Here is a 22,244-nt window from a genome sequence, read left to right as displayed (position 1 = left end):
AATATAATGTATACAAAAAAGAGAGAAGACAAATTGCTAATATCAGAAATGAAAGAAGGGTTATTACTACTGATCCCACAGATATTAAAAGAATAATAAAGGAGTGTTATCAACAACTCTGTGCCCACAAATATGATAACTTGGATGAAATGGACCATTTCTTTGAAAGACACAATCTACAAAAACCCATACCTAGGAGAAACAGACAATCTGAAAAGCCTATATCTATTATGGAAATTGAATTAGTCATTAATAATATTCCAAAACAGAAGGTACCAGGCCCAGATGGATTCACTGGTGAATTCTACCATACATTTAAGGAAGAAATGATACCAATTCTCTACAATCTCTTCCAGAAATAGAAGCTGAGGGAATACTTCCTAACTCATTCTATGAGTCCAGCATTACCCTAACAGCAAAACCAAACAAAAACATTAAAGAAAGGAAAACAAGCCAGTGTCTCTCATAAACAGGGATGTGAAAATTCTCAACAAAATATTAGCAAATCAAGTCCGACAATGTATAAAAAGAATTATACACCATGACGAAGTAGGATTTATTCCAGGTATATGAGGCTGATTCAACATTTGAGAATCAATTAATGTAATTCATCACATCAACAGGCTAAAGGTGATCATATGATTATATCCATAAATGTAGAAAAAGCATTTGAAAAAATCCAATAGCCATTCATGATTCAAACAAACAAAAGAAACCTTAGCAGACTGGGAACAGAGGGTAACTTCCTCAACCTGATAAAGAATGTCTACAAAATACTTACATCTAACTTCATACTTAATAGAAACTAGATGCTTTCTGCCTAAGATTAGGAACAAAGCAATGATGCCCCCTCTCACCTCTCCTTTCCAGCACTGCACTGGAAGTCCTAAGTAATGAAATAAGATTAAAAGAAGAAGTAAAAGTTGTACAGTTTGGGAAGAAAGAAATAAAACTGTCTTTGCTCACAAATAACGTGACTGTTTGTGTAGAAAATCCCAAAGCAAGAACAAAAAACCTCCTGAAGCTGATACATGATTGTAGACAGGTTGTAAGATACAGATGAATGATACCAAAGTAATTGCTTTCTTATATACCAGCAACGAACAATTGGAATTTGAAATTTAAAACACAACACCATCTACATTAACACCATTTACAAAAGAAAGAAAAAGAAATACTTAAGGAAAAATCTCCAAAAATATATATAAGATCTAGCTGATAAAAATTACAAAATTCCGATGAAAGAAACAAAAGAAGATCTAAACCAATAGAGATGTATTCCGTGGATAACGAGAGTCAATATTGTCAAGATATCAGTTCTTTCCAATTGGATCTATAGATTTAACTCAATTCTAATAAAAAATACCAGCAATTTATTTTGTGGCTATTGACAAATTGATTCTAAAGTTTACATGGAGGGCCTTCCCTGGTGGCACAGTGGTTAAGAATCCACCTGTCAATGCAGGGGACATGGGTTCGATCCCTGGTCTGGGAAGATCTCACATGCCACGGAGCAACTAAGCCAGTGCATAACAAATACTGAGCCTGCTCTCTAGAGCCTGCGAGCCATGACTACTGAGCCCATGCACCACAACCACTGAAGCCCGTGCACCTAGACCCTGTGCTCCATAACAAGAGAAGCCACAGTGAGAAGTGTGAGAAGCCCACGCCCTGCAACAAAGAGTAGCCCTCGCTCACCAAAACTAGAGGAAGCCCGCAAGCAGCCACAAAGACCCAACGCAGCCAAAAATAAGTAAAATAAATTTTTTAAAAAAGAAATTTTTATGGAGAAGCAAAAGACCCAGAATAGCCAACACAATATTGAAGAAGAAGAACAAATTTGGAGAACTGCCACTATCTGACTTCAATTCTTACTCTAAAGGTACAGTGATGTGGAATTAGCAAAAGAATAGACAAATATATCAATGGCACAAAATAAATAGCTCAGAAATAGACCTACACAAATCTAATCAACTCATCTTTGACAAAGGAGCAAAGGCAATTCAGTGGAGAAAGGATAATCTTTTCAACAAATGGCACTGGAAAAACTGGACATCCACAGGCAAAAAGAAAAGGAAAGAAGGAATTGACACAGACCTTACATCTTTCACAAAAATTAACTCAAAATGGATCACAGACCTAAATGTAAAATGCAAAACTAAAATTCTAAGAAAATATAGAAGGAGAAAGTCTAGGTGATCTTGTGTTTGGCAATGAGTTTTTAGATTCAACATCAAAAGTGCAATCCATGAAAGAAAAATTAAGTGGAACTTCATTAAAATTAAAAACTTCTGCTCTACAAAAGACACTGTTAAATGAATGAAAAGACAAGCCATAGACTAGGAGAAAATATTTACAAAACACGTATCTGATTAAGAACTTATATCTAAAATGTACAAAGAATTCTCAGAACTCAACAATAAGAAAATAAACAACCTAACTTTAAAAATGGGCAAAAGATCTAACACCTTAACGAAGAAGCTATAAATGGCAAAAAAGTATATGAAAAGATGCTCAACATCATATGTCATTAGGGAATGACAAACTAAAACAAAAATGAGACACCTATTAGAACGGCCAAAATCCAAAACAATGACAATACCAAATGCTGAACAGGACGTGGAGCTACAGGAACTTTCATTCATTGCTAGTGGGAATGCAAAATGGTCCAGCCATTTCAGAAGACAGTTTCTTACAAAGCTAAACTTAGACTTACTGTACAATACATTAATTGTACTCCTTGGTATTTACCCAAATGAGTTGAAAATTATGGCCACAGGAAACCCTGCATTTCAATGTTTATAACAACTCCATCACACTTTCCTGAACTTAGAAACAACCAAGATGTCCTTTAGTAGGTGAATGGATAAACAAACTGTGGTACATTTATAAAATGGAATAGTATTCAGCGATAAAATAAAATGAGTTATCAAGCCATGAAAAGACATGGAAGAACCTTAAATGCATATTGCTAAGTGGAGGAAGCCAACTAGAAAAGACTATATACTGAATGATTACAGCTATATGGCATTCTGGAAAAGGCAAATTATAGAAATAATAAAAACAGTAGCGGTTGCTAAGGCTTCTGGGGGAGGGGAAGATGAATAAGTACCGTACAGAGAATTTATAGGACAGTGAAACTATTCTGTATGATACTGTAATGGTGGATACATTATATGGTGAAGCATGATAATACATGACACCACGAAACATAATGTATGCAAATAAACACTTGTCTAAACTCATAGAATATACAACACAGAGTGAGCCCTAATGTAAAGTAAGGACTTTAGTTAAAATAGTATATCAATATTGGTTCATCAGTTATAACAAATGTACCACACTAATGCAAAATTTAATAATAGGGGAATCTTTGGGGGTGGGAGGAACGTGTATGAGAGCTCCATACTTAATAGTCTATTAATATATATTTTATATAATGATATAACATGTTTCACCCATGACATTTCAAAATTGTTTTTGTATTGCAATATCCACTGTTAGTGAGGATGAAATCTATTTTCCACTCAAGGCCTGAGTTATCCATTTTTAAAATTACATATGTATTTATACATATAGTGTAGGTGTGTGTGTATACCTTTTTTAAAACCTCTGTTTTTTTCTTAGTGTTCTCTACAAAAAAAAAAAAAATTCATATTTGCTCCTATCCTTATAGAACCTAGAGCAGTACCTAGTCCATAGTAGATTTCCAGTAAATATTTGCTAAATCAATGTTGAATGATATGTTGAATGTAGATAACTAACTATGAATGCACTAAAATGTGCTGTCATCTAGTTCATACGTACTTCTCCATCTTATTTCTAATGTTATAATGATAGGCATTGCCAAATGCCTTGCTGATATCTGGATACAGTGTGACTATAGCTTTCCCCTGTTGTGTCAGACCACTAACTCTAATCCATCTCAATCTGGCTTATTAGAGAGTATGTGGAAAAAATAATAAGGACAGTTAAACAGTAAAGGGCCCATGAGACGTGGATTAAAAGGCACAGTTGTTCATTTAAATTCTATTTCCCCAGTGTTCTTAAAAACAAAGTAGAGATTTGTTTGAAGTTATTTGGAAGGCTTTTTGAAGTCCTAGACAGTATGGTTATTCATACTGCCCAAACAGTATTTCATTACCATTATTATTCCTTAACAAAAAAAGCAGATATTTTTAAGTTCATCTTTGAGTAAAACTGAGCCTCTAACTGAGCTGTGCCCAACTGTGAAGAAATATTAAAATCCATTTAGATCAACTACACTATCAGCATATTGGTGTTACAAATATCCAAGTATCTATATTTGTTTTAAGCACCATAGATAAAATAAAAACGATGCCTAGAAGATTCTTATGTGGCAGTCAGGCTTTGAGAACTTGACTTCAATGAACTACAAAGACAAAGAAATGAGAATTCATTAAGAACTGTGTACTTCACAGAAGGGTTAAAATTTGCCATGACAGGGAGTTGCTACCCAATAGCACCATCTCACCTTCCTTTCTTGGGTTGGTTATACTCTGAGAAGTGGTACCAAAATTTGCCTATCAAGAAATCATGCTGCACCGCAGAAGGACATGAGTTTTCAGGCTATTCCAGTCTGGATGTCGCCTGGGAAACTGTCACTGGTTTGTACTACAACTAGAGGGGAAAGTGTTCCCAAGGCAAGAATGTTTTCAGAATTCTGTCTCTCTCTGGCCCTTCTGTAGCTCCTGCAATCCTCACTGCTTCCCTCTCTTCTACCGACTGCTCCCATTTGATAGGATTCTATGTGGTTCCCCATTCTCAGATGTTTGCTCTAACTTGACTCCCTCACTATCTAGATAGAAGTAAGAAAAACTGGATACTGGAGCCAGATTCTCCAGTATCTGGAGTATCTCCAGTATCTGAAGCAATCTGCTAGAGCAGAGTGGTTCCTGCCCACTTAAATGGTACATGTGTTCTCCAGTTTGCCACAATCCCCACTACTCCCTAATGTCTCCAACACTGAGGCTGAGTATTAAGTTTTTGTTTACCACTATACTTTCACTTCTGTTTTATCCTTATGGTAGAGAGGTATTTCTCTGTTCCCATATATAATATTTATCAGAAGTGGCAAAACACGAGATATGAGAGGTTTAAGAATTAAAAAAAAAAAACAAAACGTATAGTCATCCCTTGGTATGCATAGGCGATTGGTTCCAGGACCCTCAGAAGATACCAAGGTCCATGGATGCTCAAGTCCCTCCTATAAAATGGCATATATTTGCATATAACCTATGCACATCCTCTTGTATACTTTAAATACTCTAGATTATTTACAATACCTAATACAATGCAAATGCAATGTAAATAGTTGCCAACACGTGGCAAATTCAAGTTTTACTTTTTGGGACTTTCAGGAATTTTTTTTTTTTTAATATTTTCAATTCCCAGTTGGCTGAATCCACGGATGCAGACGGAACCTATGGAAACGGAGGGCCAGCTATACAAGTCTTAGAGTTAACAAAGACTATTCCTACATGTTTAATATGCAAAATGATTGTCCATACAATGAACAGACCCTGTTCCTGTACCCTCTTCCATCTCATGTCTAATCCCTACAGCCACGGGAGCTTGCAACTCCTGGTCTTGTTCTCAGGCATCTGGGTGTTCCTGGAGTGTGTCTTAGGTTCTGGATTAGTCCCAGTGCTTGCTAGTTTCCTTAACCCCCCACTGGCTACAGACCAGGACAGGCAGGTCAGACATCTAAAAGTAAAGGTTCTGGTGGCTGTAATTCTCCTCCTCATTTACATGCCTCATTGTCCAAAAATAAGCTGATTTCCACAGTTGAGCCATCATATTTCCTCCTAGTTTAGCATTAATGCTATATATTCAGTGGTTCTTAGTGTAGAAGAATCTGAATACCCTAGTTCAGTTACCTCCCTAATCATTTCGTCTCCTTGTAATTGAGGTTATGTGTAGATTGTTATAACCAGCAATTCATTGAGCCCATAGTTTTTTTTTATGAAAATGAAGGAAAGGGAGGGAGGGGAGGAGGGAGCAGAGACAGGAACACAAACAGAGCTCAGTAAATGTGAATCATAGTATGATCAATAGTTGGCCGCAGGACTGGTGTGTTTTACTCTGAGTCCTCTCTCCTTGGTAATTCCTTCAGCCTCCTGGAGACAAGGCAAAACTGTATTTCCATTTTCTGCACTCTCTCTTTATATTAATTAATTATTTAAAAAATCCTAGGTTTTTTAAGGACCTGTTATGTTGGAAAGGAAAGTGAAGAAAGAGATCTGCGTGTAATCATCCGCCTTCCACTCTGCACCCCCAGATCTCAGCGCACCTCTGGGGAATAGACTGCTTAGCCAGTGTCCCCCTCCACAAATAGATGGCTGTCTGAATGGACAGGGACTTTGATGGACTCGCCCAGAAGAACTGGAGCCAGCTTCATCGGCATCCAGATAAAATGTCTCACTGCTCAGACTGGCAGGGGCATTGAATGGGATGTCAGCAAAGCCGACAGATCTTTTCTCCAAAAGCTCATTAGGAGAAGGTGTAGCCCAAGGTGACCCTGGTGGTCTCTGGCTGAGGACCTTCAGGGAAAAAAATCTTTTCAGGTCCTAAGAGGCATCCCGTGGTACAACCACCAAGAAAAGGGACTTTAGCCCCAAAGTGACAGACTGAGGACTAAATTAGATTAAATCTTTGTCCCCAGATGTAAAAGAAATGATTAGGAAGTCTCAGTGTTGGCTTGAAAAAGTGTGTGGGATTGGTTGAGATGAAGTGGGGAGAGCCAGCCAGCAGCTGGGCTCATCTGGGAGCACAGATAAGAGCTGAGACTCTGTAATCAGCTCCAGGAAAGAGGAAGCCCTGAGCCATCTCCCCGAGCAGGCTGAGGCCACAGGGCCATGCCCTCCAGCTGGCTGAGGCTTCTGCTCACACCCAAGCCCTCCGACGGAAGTACCATCTCTCTCCTGATAGGACGAGAGTGACCCAGCAGATCGGCAGGTGGCCAAGAGGAACTCCCAACGGCCTTCTTCTCCTCTGAGCACGGGTGACAGTGTGGCATGCCCCCAACCTCTCTTTCTTCCTCCTGGACTAAGCCCTGATGGGACAGGACAATAAGGAAATCGTCCTTGCATGACCCTGTGAGTATGCATCCCTCATCAACAGACTCAGCCACAAGGTAAAGGACTTACCTCAGGCTGGTGAGCTGGGTCCTGGCCCCTGGCCATCAACGATACATCGCCTGTTCTTAAGACATCCATTGAGAGAACTTATTCAGACAAAACATTTGGGGGCTTTTTCGATTTAGGACTTTCCCACTTAAAGAAATAAGAAGCTTCTCATCTAGTTTTGTTTGACAGCCTCAGCAGACGACAGGCAAAGTTTGCAGATTTTTCTTAGGCTACTTCCTCCTAAAATTTGTCTGTGATTAATCACGCTCTGCAAGAGACAGTTTCTCCTTCAGCCTGGGGGCTAACATTCTGTGACTCCACCATATGTCCGGGACTTCTGAGCCTGCCGTCACCAGACACAACCCCGAAACCCAAACAGTAACACTTTAGGTAATGGACTTGGGGAAGTCAGCTTAGTGCCGGGCTTTGCTCCCCAGAAGTTGTAAGTCAAAACAGGCTGCCTGACTTGGCCACAATATTTTAATTTCCATTTCCATCACCTTTCTTTTCTTTTTAACTTTTAAGTTTATATTGGAGTATAGTTGATTAACAGTATGGTGATAGTTCTAGGTGTACAGCAAAGCAATTCAGTTATACGTATACATGCATCTATTCTTTTTCAAATTCTTTTCCCATTTAGGTTGTTACATAATATTGAGCAGAGTTCCCTGTGCTGTACAGAAGGTCCTTGTTGGTTATCCATCTTAAATATAGCAGCATATACATGTCAATCCCAGACTCCCTAACTATCCCTTCCCCCAACCCTTCCCCCCCATAACCATAAGTTTGTTAAGTCTGTGAGTCTGTTTCTGTTTTGTAAATAAGTTCATTTATATCATTTCCTTTTAGATTCTGAAAATAAGCAATATCACATAATATTTCTCTTTCTCTCTCTGACTTTCTTCATTCAGTATGATATCATATTGGTGTTACAAATATCCAAGTATCTATATTTGTTTTAAGCACCATAGATAAAATAAAAACGATGCCTAGAAGATTCTTATGTGGCAGTCAGGCTTTGAGAACTTGACTTCAATGAACTACAAAGACAAAGAAATGAGAATTCATTAAGAACTGTGTACTTCACAGAAGGGTTAAAATTTGCCATGACAGGGAGTTGCTACCCAATAGCACCATCTCACCTTCCTTTCTTGGGTTGGTTATACTCTGAGAAGTGGTACCAAAATTTGCCTATCAAGAAATCATGCTGCACCGCAGAAGGACATGAGTTTTCAGGCTATTCCAGTCTGGATGTCGCCTGGGAAACTGTCACTGGTTTGTACTACAACTAGAGGGGAAAGTGTTCCCAAGGCAAGAATGTTTTCAGAATTCTGTCTCTCTCTGGCCCTTCTGTAGCTCCTGCAATCCTCACTGCTTCCCTCTCTTCTACCGACTGCTCCCATTTGATAGGATTCTATGTGGTTCCCCATTCTCAGATGTTTGCTCTAACTTGACTCCCTCACTATCTAGATAGAAGTAAGAAAAACTGGATACTGGAGCCAGATTCTCCAGTATCTGGAGTATCTCCAGTATCTGAAGCAATCTGCTAGAGCAGAGTGGTTCCTGCCCACTTAAATGGTACATGTGTTCTCCAGTTTGCCACAATCCCCACTACTCCCTAATGTCTCCAACACTGAGGCTGAGTATTAAGTTTTTGTTTACCACTATACTTTCACTTCTGTTTTATCCTTATGGTAGAGAGGTATTTCTCTGTTCCCATATATAATATTTATCAGAAGTGGCAAAACACGAGATATGAGAGGTTTAAGAATTAAAAAAAAAAAACAAAACGTATAGTCATCCCTTGGTATGCATAGGCGATTGGTTCCAGGACCCTCAGAAGATACCAAGGTCCATGGATGCTCAAGTCCCTCCTATAAAATGGCATATATTTGCATATAACCTATGCACATCCTCTTGTATACTTTAAATACTCTAGATTATTTACAATACCTAATACAATGCAAATGCAATGTAAATAGTTGCCAACACGTGGCAAATTCAAGTTTTACTTTTTGGGACTTTCAGGAATTTTTTTTTTTTTAATATTTTCAATTCCCAGTTGGCTGAATCCACGGATGCAGACGGAACCTATGGAAACGGAGGGCCAGCTATACAAGTCTTAGAGTTAACAAAGACTATTCCTACATGTTTAATATGCAAAATGATTGTCCATACAATGAACAGACCCTGTTCCTGTACCCTCTTCCATCTCATGTCTAATCCCTACAGCCACGGGAGCCTACAGCCACGGGAGCTTGCAACTCCTGGTCTTGTTCTCAGGCATCTGGGTGTTCCTGGAGTGTGTCTTAGGTTCTGGATTAGTCCCAGTGCTTGCTAGTTTCCTTAACCCCCCACTGCCTACAGACCAGGACAGGCAGGTCAGACATCTAAAAGTAAAGGTTCTGGTGGCTGTAATTCTCCTCCTCATTTACATGCCTCATTGTCCAAAAATAAGCTGATTTCCACAGTTGAGCCATCATATTTCCTCCTAGTTTAGCATTAATGCTATATATTCAGTGGTTCTTAGTGTAGAAGAATCTGAATACCCTAGTTCAGTTACCTCCCTAATCATTTCGTCTCCTTGTAATTGAGGTTATGTGTAGATTGTTATAACCAGCAATTCATTGAGCCCATAGTTTTTTTTTATGAAAATGAAGGAAAGGGAGGGAGGGGAGGAGGGAGCAGAGACAGGAACACAAACAGAGCTCAGTAAATGTGAATCATAGTATGATCAATAGTTGGCCGCAGGACTGGTGTGTTTTACTCTGAGTCCTCTCTCCTTGGTAATTCCTTCAGCCTCCTGGAGACAAGGCAAAACTGTATTTCCATTTTCTGCACTCTCTCTTTATATTAATTAATTATTTAAAAAATCCTAGGTTTTTTAAGGACCTGTTATGTTGGAAAGGAAAGTGAAGAAAGAGATCTGCGTGTAATCATCCGCCTTCCACTCTGCACCCCCAGATCTCAGCGCACCTCTGGGGAATAGACTGCTTAGCCAGTGTCCCCCTCCACAAATAGATGGCTGTCTGAATGGGCAGGGACTTTGATGGACTCGCCCAGAAGAACTGGAGCCAGCTTCATCGGCATCCAGATAAAATGTCTCACTGCTCAGACTGGCAGGGGCATTGAATGGGATGCCAGCAAAGCCGACAGATCTTTTCTCCAAAAGCTCATTAGGAGAAGGTGTAGCCCAAGGTGACCCTGGTGGTCTCTGGCTGAGGACCTTCAGGGAAAAAAATCTTTTCAGGTCCTAAGAGGCATCCCGTGGTACAACCACCAAGAAAAGGGACTTTAGCCCCAAAGTGACAGACTGAGGACTAAATTAGATTAAATCTTTGTCCCCAGATGTAAAAGAAATGATTAGGAAGTCTCAGTGTTGGCTTGAAAAAGTGTGTGGGATTGGTTGAGATGAAGTGGGGAGAGCCAGCCAGCAGCTGGGCTCATCTGGGAGCACAGATAAGAGCTGAGACTCTGTAATCAGCTCCAGGAAAGAGGAAGCCCTGAGCCATCTCCCCGAGCAGGCTGAGGCCACAGGGCCATGCCCTCCAGCTGGCTGAGGCTTCTGCTCACACCCAAGCCCTCCGACGGAAGTACCATCTCTCTCCTGATAGGACGAGAGTGACCCAGCAGATCGGCAGGTGGCCAAGAGGAACTCCCAACGGCCTTCTTCTCCTCTGAGCACGGGTGACAGTGTGGCATGCCCCCAACCTCTCTTTCTTCCTCCTGGACTAAGCCCTGATGGGACAGGACAATAAGGAAATCGTCCTTGCATGACCCTGTGAGTATGCATCCCTCATCAACAGACTCAGCCACAAGGTAAAGGACTTACCTCAGGCTGGTGAGCTGGGTCCTGGCCCCTGGCCATCAACGATACATCGCCTGTTCTTAAGACATCCATTGAGAGAACTTATTCAGACAAAACATTTGGGGGCTTTTTCGATTTAGGACTTTCCCACTTAAAGAAATAAGAAGCTTCTCATCTAGTTTTGTTTGACAGCCTCAGCAGACGACAGGCAAAGTTTGCAGATTTTTCTTAGGCTACTTCCTCCTAAAATTTGTCTGTGGTTAATCACGCTCTGCAAGAGACAGTTTCTCCTTCAGCCTGGGGGCTAATATTCTGTGACTCCACCATATGTCCGGGACTTCTGAGCCTGCCGTCACCAGACACAACCCCGAAACCCAAACAGTAACACTTTAGGTAATGGACTTGGGGAAGTCAGCTTAGTGCCGGGCTTTGCTCCCCAGAAGTTGTAAGTCAAAACAGGCTGCCTGACTTGGCCACAATATTTTAATTTCCATTTCCATCACCTTTCTTTTCTTTTTAACTTTTAAGTTTATATTGGAGTATAGTTGATTAACAGTATGGTGATAGTTCTAGGTGTACAGCAAAGCAATTCAGTTATACGTATACATGCATCTATTCTTTTTCAAATTCTTTTCCCATTTAGGTTGTTACATAATATTGAGCAGAGTTCCCTGTGCTGTACAGAAGGTCCTTGTTGGTTATCCATCTTAAATATATCAGCGTATACATGTCAATCCCAGACTCCCTAACTATCCCTTCCCCCAACCCTTCCCCCCCATAACCATAAGTTTGTTAAGTCTGTGAGTCTGTTTCTGTTTTGTAAATAAGTTCATTTATATCATTTCCTTTTAGATTCTGAAAATAAGCAATATCACATAATATTTCTCTTTCTCTCTCTGACTTACTTCATTCAGTATGACAATCTCTAGGTCCATCCATCTTGCCGCAAATGGCATTATTTTGTTCTTTTTAATGGCTGAGTAGTATTCTATTGTATATATGTGCCACATCTTCTTTATCCATTCCTCTGTCGATGTACATTTAGGTTGCTTCCACATCCTGGCTATTGTAAACAGTGCTGCAATGAACACTAGGGTGCATGTATACTTTCAGATCACGTTTTTCTCTGGATATATGCCCAGGAATGGGATTGCAGGATCATATGGTAGCTCTATTCTTAGTTTTTTAAGGAACCTCCATACTGTTCTCCACAGTGGTTGTATCAATTTACATTCCCACCAACAGTGCAAGAGGGTTCCCTTTTCTCCACACCCTCTCCAGCATTTATTGTTTGTGGATTTCCATCACCTTTCTTGATGTGACACCACTATAGGCATGTAAGTGGTGAGGTGCCCTGTACTGAGGGTGGGCAGAGAGCAGGGACAGGGGGAGTTGGCTGGCTCTGGACCTTGCTACTTCCTAGCTGACTGGCCTGGGGCAAGCCCAGACCTAAGAAACCCCTTCCCTCATTTCATCTTCCTCCTGGAGACAGGAACACTAACCCAGCATGGTGGTTTGAAAGGTAACAACTAATGGACACCTAATGTCTGGATGGAAATTAGACTCCCAATAAATGGTGGCAATAATTATTATTGCTGACTTTGTAAAAAGAGTTAAAACACTTAAAGTGCTCAGAATAGTATACTCGATAAGTGTTTGCTATTATGTATTCTTGTGATCTAAAGGAACCCAGATGCCTTGTCACTTTGGGATCTGCAGGCCTCACTGAGGTAATGCTATGTATTTGGCTAACATACCTGATTAAGAAAAGGCAGAAGGTTTGATATTTTCAGAAAATTTTTGACACGATTTAGCAGGTTAAATTTAGCCTATGAAAGGGAAGTGAAATTGTATTATCTGCGTCTTAGGAAGAACAAAGACTGCAGGTCAGAGAATGGGGTGGAGGAAGAAAACCATATACATGGGAAGATAAATTAAGAAGCCACAGCAAGACTGCAGATCTGAGCTGAGGTCAAGACTGTAGGGAGAGAAGGGGGCTTATCCAGCAGTGGTTCAGCATGTAGAATCTACTCTACTCCAGGTGGATGAAGGCAAGGGAGGAATCACAGATGACCTTGTAATTTCTGTCGTGTGGCAATTAAGTAAATGTTGGCTTCACTTACTGAGAAGAAGAACAAGCTTGCGGAATAGGCTTATTAGTTTAGAACTGATTTTAAATTGGATCTTTGCATAGTTGCAGAGTTTATTCAACCAGCAACAAAGAGACATTTCTCTCTTCTTAGGAATTTTTGTCATGTATTTTAAAACTACTCCGTGATTTAAGTAGCATGCATCTCCAAGAATAAATGCATATATGGAACATAAACACAAAGTTTTTTGTTCTGATACCAGTATATCAGGTGACTGATCAACAATTATGCAACACTTAGAAATCATGTCTAAGAAAATAGAATATCAACATATGATTCAAAGATCTACAGTCTTAGGTTAATTAAACTGGTGAACACTAGATTCAGAGAAGTGGAAGTAATTTGTAGTTCTCCATCTTCATTTTTTTAAATGTATTTCAGAGATTCAACAGCAAAATGTGTTAAGGACAGGAATGTCCTAAAGGAGAAAGAAAGGAAAGCAATAAGAGATAGCCAATAACATTATTTTTGTATAATAATTTGGAAACATATTTAAAAGCCTACTATTTTACTGGTAGAATGGAATAGTGATACACATTTGATTTGTAAAACAAATGATGCCATTTGGGGCAATCATTATCTTTATAAAGCAAATGTCCTTCTGAAGAGAGTCTGACCAGAAGCCACTTTTCACAATGCTATTTCAATCATATTCATATCTTCAGTAAGATTTTTCAAATCCTTTTTCAGTGATAGAAGTGATGCCCTAACATAAGGCTGTAACTGCACTTCCAACATTGAATTACAGTCATCTGCTTCTGTGCTTCTCCCTGACTGACTGGGAACTCTTGAACACAAAGACTGTATCTTACTCAGCCTCGTACCCGTACCCTGGTGTCAGGCACTGTGCCTGGCTCTGGAAACACTCAGTGAGATTTACCTAACAAAAAAAAAAAGGAAGACTAGCAGGCATCAAAAATATTAAGCAATTTCTACCTTCCAGGACAAGACAACTTCAAGTTCAGGAATTCTACAGTAAATAATGTTTAAAATATTAGAACTCTTCTCTATAAATGTGGTATGACCAAGTTTCAGATAGCTTTGAAAATAAAGGAAATTATTGCATCCATAATCCTCCCATGCAAATAGATGAAGGGTTAGCATTCTGGTTTTAGCAAAGAATAATGCTACCACTGTTAGAATTAATGTATAATGCCACTTAAAAGCATGTATTTAAAAAAAAATACACCCAGTTTTATTTTATTGAAGTATAGTTGATTTTAAATGTTGTGATAATTTCTGCTGTACTACAGAGGGATTCAGTTATACATATATATATATATATATATATACATTCTTTTCATACTCTTCCATTATGGTTTATCACAGGACATTGAATATATCTCCCTGTGCTATACAGTAAGTCCTTGTTGTTTTTCCATTTTATATATAATAGTTTGCATCTGCTAACCCCAAACTCCCAATCCATCCCTCCCCCTCCCTCCCTCCCCCCTGCAACCACAAGCCTGCTCTCTATGTCTGTGAATCTGTTTCTATTTAATAGATAAGTTCATTTGTGTCATATTTTAGATTCCACATATAAATGATATATGATATTTGTCCTTGTCTGACTTATTCCACTTAGTATGATAATCTCTAGGTCCATCCACGTTGCAGCAAATGGCATTATTTCATTCTTTTCTATGGCTGAGTAATATTCCATTGTACACATGTACGACATCTTCTTTATCCATTCATCTGTCGATGGACATTTAGGTTGTTTCCATGTCTTGGCTATTGTGAATAGTGCTGCTATGAACATCGGGGTTCTTGTATCTTTTTGAATTATAGTTTTGTCCAGATATACGCCCAGGAGTGGGATTGCTGGATCATATGGTAGCTCTATTTTTCATTTTTTAAGGAGCCTCCATACTGTTTTCCGTAGTGGCTGCATCAGCGTACATTCCCAAAATACCCATATTTTTAAAAAGTGACAGTGTTGTGAATAGCCCCCTCCAATATGACAAGTTGAAAAGTAAAAGGCATTTTAAAGAGAAGATTTTCAAACACAGATCATGAATGTAAAAGGTAAAGGGAGATTCTTTGCCAGCTTTTCTTGGTGAGAGAAAAATGCTCCTAGCGTTTTGCAGGTCTAGGATGGAGCCTCTTTGCTTGCATAGTTTATGCCAACATGGATTGTGTATAGGAAATTTGTTGTCACTAATAAATAACTAAGTCAACTGACCCTTACATAAAACATCTCAAAAAGAGTGTCTTCAAGCACTGGCCTGGGGTTGGACAAAGCTGTGTTCTTACAGATATGGTGAGCAGGTGAATTTTAGAGAACTGGATGTTCGATGTTATTCAGCCTGAGAAAAGAAGGAAATCCTGTCACCTACATCAACATGGATGAACCTTGGGGACATTATATTAAGTGAAATGAGCCAGACACAAAAAGACAAATACTTGTGATTCCACTTCTGTGAGATGTCTATAGCAGCCGAATTCACAGGAACAGAAAAGTAGAACGGTGGTTCCCAGGGGGTGTGGAGACCAGCAAAAGGAGAGTTATTGTTTGATGGATAGAGTTTTTCAGCTTTGTAAGATGAAACGGTCTGTTTCACAACAGTGCAAATATACTTAACAGTGCTGAACTGGACACTTGCAAATGGTTAAGATGGTAATAAGAGAGAGAGAGAGAGAGAGACTGGAATCAGAAAACTAAGCAAGTAGTCTGGAGTCTTCTAATAAAATGTAATATTATTTAGAGGTGAGGGACATTGCTAAATAATTCAGGGCCCTATTCTCCTAGGGTATTAAATTACTCTTTGTGAAAAAGGTTCACAAGCTTTTATTTTTCCTGATTTTCCTGAAATTCATGAACCGTGGCTCTGGGACTATGGGACCAAGATTTAGGAGGTCTGGTCCTTGGTTCAAGCTCAGTAGTTAGCCACTGAAAGTCTATTTTTATACTGCTAAATTACTAAGATAATGTAGTAATTATTTTATATTACTAAAGCATGGATGTATGTATACTAACTCCTAGAATAAATTGAACACTGACCAAGTGCCAAGCACTCTGCTCAGCATTTGGCCTGTTCAATCTCCACAAGTGGAATTGGACCAGAGAGCTTAAGTAACTCTCCCAAAGTCACTCAGCTTGTGCATTACAAACTTCGGACTCTGAACTCATTTCTTCTGCCTGCAAAGGCCGTGCTCGGAACCATGAAGCTACACTGGAGCAGAATAGGGAAGTCACATGAAACATAAAAATTCTAAGAAAGTTTGCAGAAAAGTTAAAGCAATCCTGACAGAATGAGGTCTCTATAAATTCCGTTCCTCTGAAATTGAGTTATTTGTAGTGAAGTGGATGGACCTAGAGTCAGTCATACAGAGTGAAGTAAGTCAGAAAGAGAAAAACAAATACTGTATGCTAACACATATATGGAATCTAAAAAAAAAGAAAAGAAAAAAAAGTAGTTCTGATGAACCTAGGGGCAGGACAGGAATAAAGACGCAGATGTAGAGAATGGACTTGAGGACATGGGGAGGGGGAAGGGTAAGCTGGGACGAAGTGAGAGAGTGGCGTGGACATATATACACTACCAAATGTCAAATAGATAGCTAGTGGGAAGAAGCCGCATAGCACAGGGAGATCAGCTCGGTGCTTTGTGACCACCTAGAGGGGTGGGATAGGGAGGGTGGGAGGGAGACGCAAGAGCGAGGAGATATGCGGATATATGTATACATATAGCTGATTCACTTTGTTATAAAGCAGAAACTAACACACCATTGTAAAGCAATTATACTCCAATAAAGACGTTAAAAAAATTTAATAAATAAACAAATAAATAAATTCCGTTCCTCTCATTCCATCCATCCTGGTGAAACCACAACCTGGGCTCTTGCCAGCCTGTAACCTCCCAAACTCTAGCAGCTCTAGCCTTGTTCCTCTACAACACAGAAGTTTGCATATACTGAATTAGTGCAGAATTGAGTCCAGTTACTAAATTCAGCTCATGAGAAGTTTTGATCCAGTCTCAAAGTTCTTTTTTTTTAAACTTTTTTTCTTTTTATTTATGTATTTTTAATTTACTTTTGGCTGCTGTGCACGGGCTTTCTCTAGCTGTAGCGAGCAGAGGCTACTCTTCATTGTGGTGTGCAGGATTCTCATTGCGGTGGCCTCTCTTGTTGCGGAGCACGGCCTCTAGGCGCACAGGTTTCAGTAGTTGTGGAGCGCGGGCTCAGTAGTTGTGGCGCACGGGCTTAGCTGCTCTGCGGCATGTGGGATCTTCCCAGACCAGGGCTTGAACCCGTGTCCCCTGCATTGGCAGGTGGATTCTTAATCATTGCGCCACCAGGGAAGCCCTCAACATTCTTAATATACTCTCATAGAAGACTCTGTGCCCCCAAAGAAACAAATTATTCATATGTGCTTGAAAGTGCTAAATGCAAATGCTTTGAAGAGAAAGTCATACAAGCAAAGAAAACACATATTTTTTTGTGATTTGCCAAATTTGGTCCTCTTTTTAAGGTAACCAGGCATTGATTTGAACACAAACACACACCAGCTGGCTGAAATAAGTGCATTTATAAGTAAATATTTAGTGGGCTGATTTCTGGCCCGCTTGAAACACTCAGTTCCAAGAAGATAAGAAAAATAAGTGTTCCTTAAAATAGAAAATGTGGCTATAATGATAACGGCTCGTAGAAAGATAAGTCTAAATTAATCTGTGGCTGGAACTATTAAAAAGTTGTTAATATTAAAGGAACCATCATTTCTGCCCTTATATTCAGAATACTTTTTCACTAAATTATATTTCACTTTTGTGAGTTTGCTTTTAAATAAATCATGGTTTAAAATAAATGATAAAATTCTAGTGGCACATTAACATAATAGAAACTGAAAGGCAAAACCGCAATCCGACCAAATACCATTCTTGCCCACTCTGCACCTGCACCCACATGGCTGAAAACATACTAGAGAAAACCAGCCACCCCTGCTGGGCATCCTTAGTCGAAATAAGGGCTCCCAGCCTTAAGTGGGCCTCCATACTGTTGAGTAATGGCAGCCTCCTGATCTCCCAGATGACTATTTCATACCTCTTGTCCATCCTCAAACCTCTAATCCCACCTTCCCCAGGTTCACGCTCAACTGGTGACCTGGACCTTGCTGCCTATTTCACTGAGAAAAGAGCCATCGGGAAAACCCCAGCCTGCTGTCACCTCCACATCGTGCGTCTTCCCTGGCATATCTCTGGTTGAACTGTCCACGCTCCTACCCAAGGCCAAGCCCTCCACCTGGGCACTAGAGCCCATCCCTTTCGCCAACTCAAGGGCATGGCTCCAGAATTCTCCCCATTCCTCCTGCAGCATCTGTTTTTCCCTGTTTACTGAATCATTCCTGTAAGCATCCAAATACGCTACCATTGTTCCCCATCTTAAACGAAACAAAAACTCTCTTATCACCACTTCCCCTGCAGCTGACTTCTCTCTCTTGGCTTCCCTTTAGAGTAAAACTCCTCTCGAGGGGGGCACTGCCTCCAATTCTCCTCCCATTGTCTCTTAACCCGCAGTTTTCCCCACCACTCTGTCTAGGTTCCCAATGTCCTGCCAATGGCCAAGCATCCCACTTGACTTATCAGTTATCTCTGACTCAGACCATCCCTCCTTGGAGTCCTCCCTCGACACGACATGTGTTTTTCTCTTGGCTCCTGGGACCTCACACATTCTTCTTCCTGCTTCACCGACTCTTCCTTCTCAGTCCCTTTCCAGGTTGCTTCTCCTCTTCCTGACCTCCCAGGTGTGGAGCGCCCCAGGGCTCAATACTCAGACAGCTTTTCTTCTCTAGCTTCACCGTCTCCATTGGCAACAGCGTCCAAACCCAAACCAAACTGCTATCTCCAGCCTGGTCCCCTCCCCTCAGCTCCAGATCCCCATTCCACAAATGACTACGGACGCATAAAAGGAATCTTGAACAGAACAAGCCCTCCACCCCCAAACCTGTTTCTCCCAAAGTTTCTCCATCTCAGTAACTTCATCCAGTAACTTCATCCCTCCTGTTGCTCAGGCCAAGAGCCATGGAGCTAGCCATTGTCTTCCCTCCTTTTCTCACACCCCATCTAATCTCCACAGGCAAATCCTACCACCCCTATTTTCAAAATATATCCAGAATCTGACCCTTTCTCATTCCTTGGCTAATGTCATTCCGGCTTAAGGCTCAACTCCTGCCTTACTCAGTAACCTCCTAATTGGTCCCCCTCCTTCCCCTCTTACCCCAGACAATCTAGACTAAAGTGGTGTTGATCTCAAACCCTGCACAACGGCTCCCAAAATAAAAGCCCAAGTCCTTTCAATGACCTTGATCTGCCTCCCTTTTTCCCTGAGTGTGTCTCCCGTGTCCCCCTCCCTTGTTCACTCAGTCTAGTCACGCTCGCCTACTTGTTCTCTCTGCTTGGAGCTTTCTCCCCACAGATTTCCACGTGGTTTGCTCCCTTACCTCCCTCTGGATACTGTTGGTCCCTTCTGTCTTCTGGCTCTCAGCTGGGTCTCTGTAACAAAAGACAGATTAACAGGAGAAAAGCTATAAAGTAGCCTTCCAAAGGAAATGAAGACCTAAAGGAAGGTTCAGCCTGAGTGTTTTCACACTGGGTTTGATGAAGGTTGATAGGACAAAAGGTAAGGGCTAAGGGCGGAGAACAGAGGGAACTTAACAAGGCCAGTTTGTTGGAATTCCTCTCAGAGTCCCTTTGTCTTCAGAGATGAGGATGCTCCTTTCTTATGAGTATAGAGAGGGCCCCTCCCACACAGGTCTTAGGACCTGCTTCAGGGGGCATCAGAGAGTCCTTCCAGTACCTGCCGTTTCTCACATTCTTTCAGCTTAAAATATTTAGTATGTTGAGGTGCTGTATTCTAGGGTACAGTGTTATGAACCCTGTCGCCACACCATTTAAAATTCCAACCCACAGTCCCTACGTCCTCCCCATGCAGCAATCACGTTCCTCTTTTCTTTTATATAACATATTATTCTACTTAATTTTTAATTGTCTGCTTCCCCTCAGCCCAAATGTCAACTATATAAGGGCAAGGTGTTTTTTTTTTCCATGTTATTCGCAGCGATATCCCTAGCACCTCTAATACTGCCTACCACGATTATTTTGAATGAATGAGTGAAAGAATAAATGAGCCATGGTTAATGATATAGGTATATTTTATTATATACCACCGTGTACCTGGTTCTTGTCTGTTTTTCTCGTTTAATCTTTGCATCTCTGTAGTGCTTATTTCTATCCCTGTTTCGCAGATGAGAAAATCAGAGTCACAGAGGAGTTAATTGACTACCAAAGACATGCAGCTACAAGTGACAGAATCAGCTTTCAAACCCAAGTCTGTTTGGCCCCAAAGCCAGTGATCTGACAGTTCACTTTATTTCATAGCATTATAGCTCTGGCTCCAATCCTCACCGTCAACAGACATGCAGTCACCAAATCACAAGTCAAGATTGGGGTTTCTGCGGGCTTCCCTGGTGGCACAGTGGTTGAGAGTCCCGCCTGCCGATGCAGGGGACGCGGGTTCGTGCCCCGGTCCGGGAAGTTCCCACATGCCGCGGAGCGACTGGTCCCGTGAGCCATGGCCGCTGAGCCTGCGCGTCCGGAGCCTGTGCTCCGCAACGGGAGAGGCCACAACAGTGAGAGGCCCCTAAAAAAAAAAAAAAAAAAAAAAAAGATCAGGGTTTCTGAGTGGTCCCCAGATGGGATAGCACACCACAGGGACAGCGGTCCACCTCCCTTTACAGGCTGTTGTGAGTCTTGAGTTTTTTGAAAACATTTGAGTGTTTGGAACATTCTGGGTGATCAGTTTACCAAAGATCAGTTTCTGCAGTTTAACATTGGTTCTAAGTGATGCTCATATTCTTTCCAAACAACTGCCTTCAGTGAAAAGGGAAGTTGACTCTCAGAAAGAAGAAAGAGAATAAAATATTTCAGAGAGATATAGAATATCTGTATAGAATATTTCTGGTAGAATAGACAAGAAGCTGATGAGAGTATTGTTTCCAGAAAGAAAAATGAGGGATTAGGGAACAAGAAAGGGAGGGGGACTTACTTCTCTCTCATATACCAGTTGTACCTTCTGAAGTTTTGTGCCATGTGCATTAAATAGCTTCTAGAAATAAGAAAGATGTGAGAATCACAATGCGGGCAGTGGGCCCTGTCTGGCCTTCCCCGCCCCCCAACTCCCCAAGCCCCCAGAGGGAGGCGACGATGACTCCCTGCAGACGGAAGCACTCCATCCTATGCTGATCACCGAGGGGATTTAAGTCACTTAAGCTCTCCCAGGGCCTCAGTTTCACCATCTACAAAGTGATGATAATAATTAGAGCTTGGCTTACTTTATGTACTGAGATCTGTTGCGAGATAGCACATTCTCAGTGTAAAACATTATACATGGGTAGTTCTCATTATTTTTTAGGAGAAAGCCAGGTTTGGTGGATGAGAAAGGCAGCTCACTGAGCTACGGAACATGAAATGGGGCCAGGATAGCAATCATAACTGTCTCCATGTATCATAATAAGTTCTTGGAAGTAAGAAAATCGTTGGAAAATCTGTTGCTTGGTCTCAAAAATATTCATTTTAAATTTAAAGAGTACAAGCAAGATTATCATTTGCATTATTACAGCTCCTCTATTCTCTGGTCTTAGGATAATTATGTGAATTTTAGTCATCCTCTAAATTGTTCTTTTATTCTCACAAAGTACACACTAGCTGGAATTTAGAGAGCTGGAAAGATCTGCAACTCATTTATAGAATTGCAAGAATCAAATAATGGCAAGTTTTCAAATTATGTCATAGATTACTCTGAATTTTAAAATACTAAAGTTAGATTTGCAACTCATTTATAGAATTGCTAGAATCGAATAAATGGCACATTTTCAAAGTGATGTCACAGACTACTCTGAATTTTAAAATACTAAAGTTATCAGCTGGGTTCTAGATGCAGCCCCGCCTTGAGACACAATAATGCTTGTATTAAAACTCATGGAAAAACTGTGAGATAATTTGATTTGTGGCTATAGATAAGAGGATCAAAACAATGGGTAATGTGTAGGATTAATTTTTAAGCCATACATTGAGCAGTCAGTGAAGTAAACTTGGTATTTTTCAAAAAAAGACAACTGCGTTGCTTTATCGGCCAGTTTAC

General features: G+C 40.6%; 1 protein-coding gene across 2 annotated transcripts in view; it reads left to right on the top strand.

Moving 5' to 3' along the window:
- The first annotated feature begins 6,936 nt into the window (after window positions 1-6,936).
- Window positions 6,937-22,244, top strand: part of PCED1B (PC-esterase domain containing 1B) — a 29,337-nt gene continuing 14,029 nt past the window's right edge. Inside the window, exon 1 of one of the 2 annotated variants that reach the window (XM_024736670.1) lies at window positions 6,937-7,118. The gene's annotated coding sequence lies outside the window, so the exon portion shown is untranslated. Of the gene's footprint in view, window positions 7,119-10,747; window positions 10,930-22,244 lie in introns of those variants that run through there. The other variant, XM_024736667.1, reaches the window with a different exon arrangement.

The sequence above is a fragment of the Neophocaena asiaeorientalis genome, unplaced genomic scaffold (genome assembly GCF_003031525.2).
Source record: "Neophocaena asiaeorientalis asiaeorientalis breed wild unplaced genomic scaffold, Neophocaena_asiaeorientalis_V1.1 scaffold134, whole genome shotgun sequence".
Lineage (NCBI taxonomy): Eukaryota > Metazoa > Chordata > Mammalia > Artiodactyla > Phocoenidae > Neophocaena > Neophocaena asiaeorientalis.
This window is presented reverse-complemented; position numbering and strand designations above follow the sequence as displayed.